The 7,929-nt window shown below is 41.3% G+C and overlaps 1 non-coding gene across 1 annotated transcript; it reads right to left on the bottom strand.

Annotated features, from left to right (window-relative positions):
• Positions 1-6,969: 6,969 nt before the first annotated feature.
• LOC133256348 (U6 spliceosomal RNA) lies at positions 6,970-7,074 on the bottom strand. Its single transcript, XR_009739210.1, has one exon. It is a non-coding gene; the product is annotated as a U6 spliceosomal RNA (small nuclear RNA).
• Positions 7,075-7,929: the final 855 nt, after the last annotated feature.

Genomic DNA, 7,929 nt, shown 5'->3' with positions numbered 1-7,929 from the left:
ACCTAGTATTGCAATTAAACATTTAGGATTGCCTGGGTTCTTCTCCACCTTACTCTACTAATAACCTTCAATGTCTACTCCTGAATGATGGCTCTTCCTCCAGTCTATCTTTTACCTTTCATCACCTACTGAAGTATACAGTCTCCAAAGTTGTTCTCATGCACTAGAGATGGAATTTTTAAAAACTCAACGTGTGGTAGGATTTAAAAATAGGAATTTTGCCATAAAACCCAGTTCTTCTTCAGTTAATCTCATAACAAAACCAACAACTGATACTATATTTATAAGTAAGTCTGAGTCTGTTAGGGAGATGATGTCACACTTCCTCTTTTTCTGCACTATGTTAGTATGTAGTTTATCTTGGCATGTTATCCCTACTTTAACTAAGGTTACTTCCCACTTTCTCTTATCACAGATAAATGACTCTGTTCTGCTAATATGTATCCTCATACTAGTTCCTCCTGCAGTGACTTCCCCAGCTACTATTGCTCTTTTATTCTCCCTTATATCTTATATTTTGGATGATATCTTATCTGTTTTATTCTTTTAAAGCCTGACTCATTTATTAGGTATACAAACAACCATCTGATCAATTCACTGTCTTTTAGTGAAGTGGTTCCCTACCATTTAAATGTTGAAATAAATTTTATCATTGTTACATTTCTTTTGTGTCTCCCTTATAGTTGTGGTGGGCTTCCCAGGTGGCACTAAAGGTAAAGAACCCACCTGCCAATGCAGGAGACATAAGAGACGTGGGTTCAATCCCTGCGTTGGGAAGATCCCCTGGAGAAGGAAATGGCAACCCACTCTAGCATTCTTACCTGGAGAGTCCCATGGCCAGAGGAGCCTAGTGGGCCACAGTCCATAGGGTCACAGAGAGTCAGACACAACTAAAGTGACTTAGCACGCACACACAGTCATGGTATCATGTTAATTTTATAAAGTTATGGACTTACCTGGAGTGGTCCAGTGGTTAAGACTCTGTGTTTCCAACACAGGGAGTGCGGACTCGATTCCTGGTCTGGGAATCAAGATCCCACATGCTGAATGGTGCAGCCAAAAATAAAAATAAAGTTGTAAGTATAAGTAGGTTTTTCTTATTTATGAGTTTTATCTCCAGATCCATTTTATTTACTATAAAATCTAAAGATACCAACAGCCAAGGCCAGGTGAAGAATATACTTTAGCTGGAAACCCCTGAATATCTTGGATCTTTGTCCTTTTTACAGCCAGGCAAGACCTTTATTTGCTGTACAGTCATTAGACAGGAATTAAGTATATGGCAGTGGAGGTGGTGGGGGAGCACTTCCTTCCTTCCTTCCTTCCCCTGCTTAGCGAGGTCCAGATAGTTCTGTGCTCCAGGAGGTGATGGGAGTCTACCATCAAAGGTTCAGACCTGGAGAGCAGTCATGATGCTGCTTTACAGCTAGGTCCCCTGAGATCCAGAGCCCACATTCTCCATCTCACCTGCATGTAGGTAATTTCTCAGACACTTTATTATTTACCCACTCACAAGGCCATACTTATCTTTGGGTAAACACGTAGCTGGCTCAGTGGTAAAGAAGCTTCCTGCCAATGCAGTAGATGCAGGAGACTCAGGTTCGATCCCTAGGTCAACAAGATCCCCAGAGTAGGAAGTGGCAACCCACTCCAGTATTCTTGGCAGGAAAATTCAGTGGACAGAGGAGTTAGTGGACTGCAGTCCACGGGCTTTCAAAGAGTATGTGACTGAGCAACTGAACATGTATGCACGCAGACACGTAGCAAAGCGTTCCAGCTGAATATAACTGGGATTCAGAGAATGGTGACTCAGTCGGGGTCTAACCTGGAAGACAGAAATGACCCTGAGTACTTAAAATCATGGAGCTTTAAGGCAAGGAATACATTACACAGGAGTTGGGAAAACAAGGAGCCAATAGAAGGAAGTGTTTTAAGAGCAAGAAAGCCCAGGAGAGACAAACCCACCCTGAGATCTCTTTGCTCGTGTTGGTAAGCATTGAATGAAGGTCTGGGAGGAAGAGGAAGAGAGGCGATTAGAGGTAGAGATGGCAGTTTATCAACCCTCCAAATTAAGGATATCTGAGCCAGGGACTGGGGAGGCTACTAGGATTTTCCATGACTTAGTACTACTTTCTCAGTAAACAGAGCTGTGATTACATGTGAAATTCCTTGAAATTCCACCAAGCTGGTCATATAGAGGACACTTTCTCTGACTTCAGAGTTGATGCCCAGTGTCTTCTATTTTTATCTTCCTTAGATCATTTGAGTCAGTTTCAAGGAAGTGTGGGCAGTTGGCGATACATTCTTTTGCCTCTATCTTGCCCAGTATTATCCCAGATCTTTGTGTGTGCAAGGCAAATTCTCCAACAACCATGTCTAAAGAGTTCAAATCTCTTCTAAACCCAAACTAACAGATTTTTAGAGCACTTTATCCTTTTATCATTTTTTCATTAAAATGATGTGCATAAGGAAAAGAAGGTGAGTCCTAAAGTGAGATATTTGCCATTGGTGTGATGGTGGACACACCAAATGAACAGCTTTATTTTTTTAATTCTTGAAAATTACCTATTTAGTTGGCTATACCTGGTCTTAGCTGCAGCATGCTGGATCTCCCATGTTTGTTTCCAGCATGAGAACTCTTAGCTATGGCATAGGGGTTCTAGGACCCTGACCAGGGATCAAACCTGGGCTCCTACACTGGGAGTGCAGAGTCTTAGCCACTGGACCAACAGAGAAGTCCCCAATGATCAGCTTTAAACCTTAGATTCCTAAGTGCTAAAATAGGAATATTAAAACTTAGCTTGCAAATAAGTTCTGGGAAGCAACTTCCGCAATGTCAGGGATGTAGTAGGTATCCAACAAATAGTGGATGTTATTACCAAAATGACCTCTGACAGTATTTAATTTTCATTGAAAGATTTGTGGTAATAGCTGAAAACAAATAAAGATGGTAAAGTGATCCATGATGATGGTAAAGTCATCTTAAAAACAAGAGTCCTGGGACTTCCCTGGTGGTCCAGTGGTGAAGACTCCTAGCTTCCACCGCAAGGGGTCTAGGTTTGATTCTTGGTTGGGAAACAAAGATCCTGCATCCTCAAATCCAGTAGCATTCAATTTTTCCTTATGACCCACCATAAGTAACACATTTATATAATAATACATTTCATGCATGAAACTAAGACATACATAGAACACTCCTACTCTTACTATACGTGAAAGATGCTGAGGTTTTCTATTCTATGGCACTCTATTCCATTTACTAAAAAAAAAATTCTGGTCATGAGTCAGTATGCTTCAAGTGAATGGAAAATTCTAACTCATTAGATTCTTTTATTTTTTTAATGTGTTTAGAAGGAAGTCTGCCTAATTCATTGACGTCAGAGGAAGTGAAGCAGCTATGGACAACTGAAAAGGCAGTTACTGCTTGCCAGGAGCTTAACATGAATGTAAATCCCAACCTCAGCTACACACTCACTCGGTTTTACCACCAGAATACAAGTTCTAAATCATGCTTTACAGCTGCTTGTCATGTAACATTTGGGCAACCTCGGAGGAGTCCCATTGACAGGGACTTGTCTCTGGCTGAGTCATTAAAAAATGGCATACGTCCCAACATCTCTATTTGCATCCATCAGGAGACGGTTAGTGATTTTTCTATTTTAAGCAGTGAAGGATGTGCCTTTGCATTCAAGGAGATTCTGAGCCCTCTAATTGCCAATAGATTTGGTGTGATAAGTATGCACTTAGTGAAGTCACATTATAAAATGAGTTGCTCAAATATTTAATCAGCTGTGCATAAAGCCCAGCCACATGGTTCCTTTGGTATAGCATTATATCCATCATGGCGAGGAGTTGCTATGGGTTACAGTTCTCCTGTCAAACATGAAAAACCTGGATTTGGGAGATGAATTCCAGCAATGGCTTTCTCTTAGCTGAAGAAAGATTTGCAAGTAAGATGCTTGGGCCAAGCGTGCAAAAGTCTTGGATTCTTATCACACATATTCTTAATGGTTTCCTGGGAATCATCATTTTTTTCCCCTCAGCCTCATTTGCTCAGAGGGAAGAGCATATATTCTGCATGAAGCATGTGCTGAGACCTTTCATAAAGGTTAAAATAATTTGTCCAAGGATATTTTATCAGCCAGGGAAAGAAGTGAGACTCCAAATCTGGCCAGGCATTGTTGGGGAAAATGCAGTATAAGAAAGAGCTTTTGAAGGAGCTTGAAGTCTAGTGGAAGAGAGAGATCCATAAACACATTGACACAGACTTAAAAAAGGGCTCTCATGATCGGAATGAGTCACGTTGCATGGGAGAGCAAATGGGTGAATAACAAATTCTGTCATGAGTTCTTTCTATCTATCTATCTATATATGGGGATTCCTGGTGTCATTGAAGCTTTGAGAAATAAGATTAATAAAAATAACAAGCCAAGTTCCCATTGAATATGAACTTTATTTTTTATCCTAATATTTGAAATCCTAATATTTCTAAGCCCTGCCTTTTAAGAAGGGTCCTCCCAACTCAAACACTCTATATACTAAATGTTACTCAAAATAAATAGGTCACTGGGTTAAGGTTTATGAACCCTTTTGGCTATAAAGAGATTAGTTTGTCCTACCCTTGGCTGGGCCCATTTTTTATTCTTAAAAGTCAAGAATCTGGATGTCTTCCTCTACTTAAGAAAATTAAACTCAGTCTTTTGCTCATTCTCCTTGGTTCCCTTTTTCGTATCTTCTTTCCTTTGGTAGTAACCATGACATCCATCAGTCTAACAAAGATATTAGATAAAAATCTAACATGTTAGATTGTAATATTTTCCCAAATATTACAAAGGAGCAAAAAAGGCTAAATTTAGCCCAGCTTTCTTCCTTTCTCCAAACTAGTTCACACAGTCCTGCAATTACTTGGACACTTTTAATACTTTAACCTAAAACTTTCTTAGGAGGCAGCAAACATCTCTTTCCCAATAGTTTCAACAAAAGACTCCCTGAATATCGTAAATTCTGACTGAGGCTCATGCCCATTCCAGAACCAAAGATGGTGGCCAGGAGGCTTTATATATGGGACAGGTGCTCCAAACCTGGAGAATCCCATGGACAGAGGGGCCTGGCAGGCTACAGTCCATGGGATCACAAAAGAGTTGTACACGACTTAGTGACCAAACAACGACAACCCATTTCACTGTGTATTTCACCAATACAGGGGGAAGAAAAGACCAAAAATATGTTACTAGAAACAGGGAGAAGAGATGTTGGGCTACCCTAAAACCACTACCATGAGTATATAAGACCCTACACAGAAATTGTAGAAGTCTTGGGAAGGGCATTGTATTTTTTAATAAAGCCTGGAATAGAAATTTGAACTAAGTCTCATAGAGATTTTAAGAGGCAGGAAGACATCATCTAATATGTAGTTTGTGTTGGGGAAAAGAGTAAGATAAGAGATAGGTCTAGGGACCTCCCTGGTGCTTCAGCAGCTAAGAGTCTGTGCTCCCAAAGCAGGGGGCCTGGGTTTGATCTTCAGTCAGGGAATTGAACTAGATCCCACATGCTGCAACGAAGAGTTTGTATGCTGCAATGAAGAGTTTGTATGTTGCAGCAAAGATCCTGAGTGCTGCAACCAAGACCCAGAGCAGCCAAATAAATAAATGAAATTTTTAAAAAGAGGTAGGGCTACCACGAAGCTAGTGAAGCTTAAGCTTTCCATATTTGACAGCAATCCTAAAAACATTCCATGACACTACCATTAATGAATTATAATGCTGAAACAAACTTTTCCAAACCATCAATAGTAAAATATTTAATTAATTCATACTAAAGGGAAGAATACCTATTTTTCCTCTCTATAAAATTGGTATTATTAAATTAATGTAATATAAAGAGGTGATCAAGTAGTATACAGCCTAAAACTTGGGGAAAGTACTTTCGAGGTGTGTCAAATATTCATTCATAAAAATTTCATGCTGTTTATCAGGATTTTGTTATGCCTATGGTATTTGTCAGTTCTCTCTAGCTTGTTATTTGTCTTCTTTTCTCTATCAAATTAAATATTCACATAGGTACTTATGTATTTATAATTATTGCTCATTTTCTTAAAGAGATCACCAAAACTGTATAAGCTGCAGACCTCACAGAACCTGCATTTACCCTGGGATTCATCCTTTTAGAAGGATCCATAGAGTGGCCCAGAGCTTCAAGCTTACTTTCAGTGTTAATTGCTCAGTTGTGTCTGACTCTTTGTGACCCCATGAACTGTAGTCCATCAGGCTCCTCCTGGAGTGGGTAGCCATTTCCTCCTCCAGGATATCTTCCTGACCCAGGGATCAAACTCAGGTCTCCTGCATTGCAGGCAGATTCTTTACCATCTGAACCACCAGGGAAGCTCCTTTCCCAGCAATCTCTGACCAGAAATCTTTCACCACAAACCTAAGGAGGAGAAGGTATCTGTGGCTCTGCATTCCCAGCTTAATTCCCTAGGTCACTCCTCTTGGGCAAGCCTTTTTTAATGTATATATTTTAAAAATGCATATATTTTTGGCCCTGCGGCAGACAGCATCTTAGTTCCCCAATCAGGGATCGAACTTAACAACTGGACCACCAGGGAAGTCCCTGGACAAGCTTAATTGCCCTCTCTTTGAACCAACCAGCCTATGGGAAAGAGATATATTGGCTGGTTTAAGCCAATCACAGCCCATTCCTGGATTAGGGGTGGGGTCAGTCCCACCCAAACCACAAGTAAGAACAGAGCCAGAGGGTTAATTTTCCAAAGAAACTGGGTGTCCTGGTACCAAGGAGAAGGAGATGCTGGACAGAAAGCAGTAGGTATCTCAAAGCTGAGACTTGCATTGGGTGTAAAATTTAAGAGGGCACCAAAAACTCAGCAAGTTAAATAATATTTTAATGCACTTAAAAAAAAAAAAAAAACTGAACCAGAAAACTACAGCCTGCAGGCTGGCTGCTTTAAAAAAAAAAAAAATGAAACGCTTCAGGAATTTGCATGTCATCCATGCAGGGGCCAGGCTAGTCTTCTCTGTATCGTTCCAATCTTACTATATGTGCTGCCAAAGTGAGCACCTGCCTGCATTTTTTGTTTTTTATTAATAAGTAACTTTTATAATAGTGTCTGGGCTACCTCCCAGGGGAGTTAGGCTCTGCCTCACCATTGCCTTAGAAATTTTTGAAGTTCTGGAAGAAACTTTCTGGGTCCTAGGGCTTCTTGGAACTCAGGAATTGTGAGGTGTTCTTATCCTACGTGCGTGCGTGCTCAGACGCTAAGTCATGTCTGACTGTGGGATTTCCCAGGCCAGAATACTGGAGTGTGTTGCCATTTCCTTCTCCAAAGGATCATCCCAACCCAGGGATCGAGTCTTCATCTTCTGCATTGGCAGATGGGTTCTTTGCCACTGAGCCACCAGGGAAGCCCTTCTTATCCTATACCTGTTCCTGTGTTAGTTGCTCAGTTGTGTCCGACTCTTTGTGACCCCATGGACCATATCTCACCAGGCTCCTCTACTAATGGAATTCTCCAGGCAAGAATACTGGAATGGGTTGGAGAAGATTCCCTTCTCCGTGGGATTTTCCCGATCCCAGGGATCAAACCTGGGTCTCTTGCATTGCAGGCAGACTCCTTACCGTGTGAGCCACCAGGCTATAAGTCAGCCCTAAATTGGCCTCCTGATTCAGAGAGGTGTGGGAAAGCAGAGGATGCTCCATTTCCCTAACAATTAGGATCATCCCTTGTTGCTTAGCTGGTAAAGAATCCACTTGCAATGCAGGAGAGCTGGGTTCAATCCCTGGGTTGGGAAGATCCCCTGGAGAAGTGAAAGCCTACCGTCTCCAGTATTCTGGCCTGGAGAATTCCATGGACACTGTCCATGGGGTCACAAAGAGTCCAACACGACTGAGCAACTTGGGCATCCCTGCTAGCTC

The sequence above is a fragment of the Bos javanicus genome, chromosome 10 (assembly GCF_032452875.1).
Source record: "Bos javanicus breed banteng chromosome 10, ARS-OSU_banteng_1.0, whole genome shotgun sequence".
In the NCBI taxonomy this organism is placed as follows: domain Eukaryota; kingdom Metazoa; phylum Chordata; class Mammalia; order Artiodactyla; family Bovidae; genus Bos; species Bos javanicus.
This window is presented reverse-complemented; position numbering and strand designations above follow the sequence as displayed.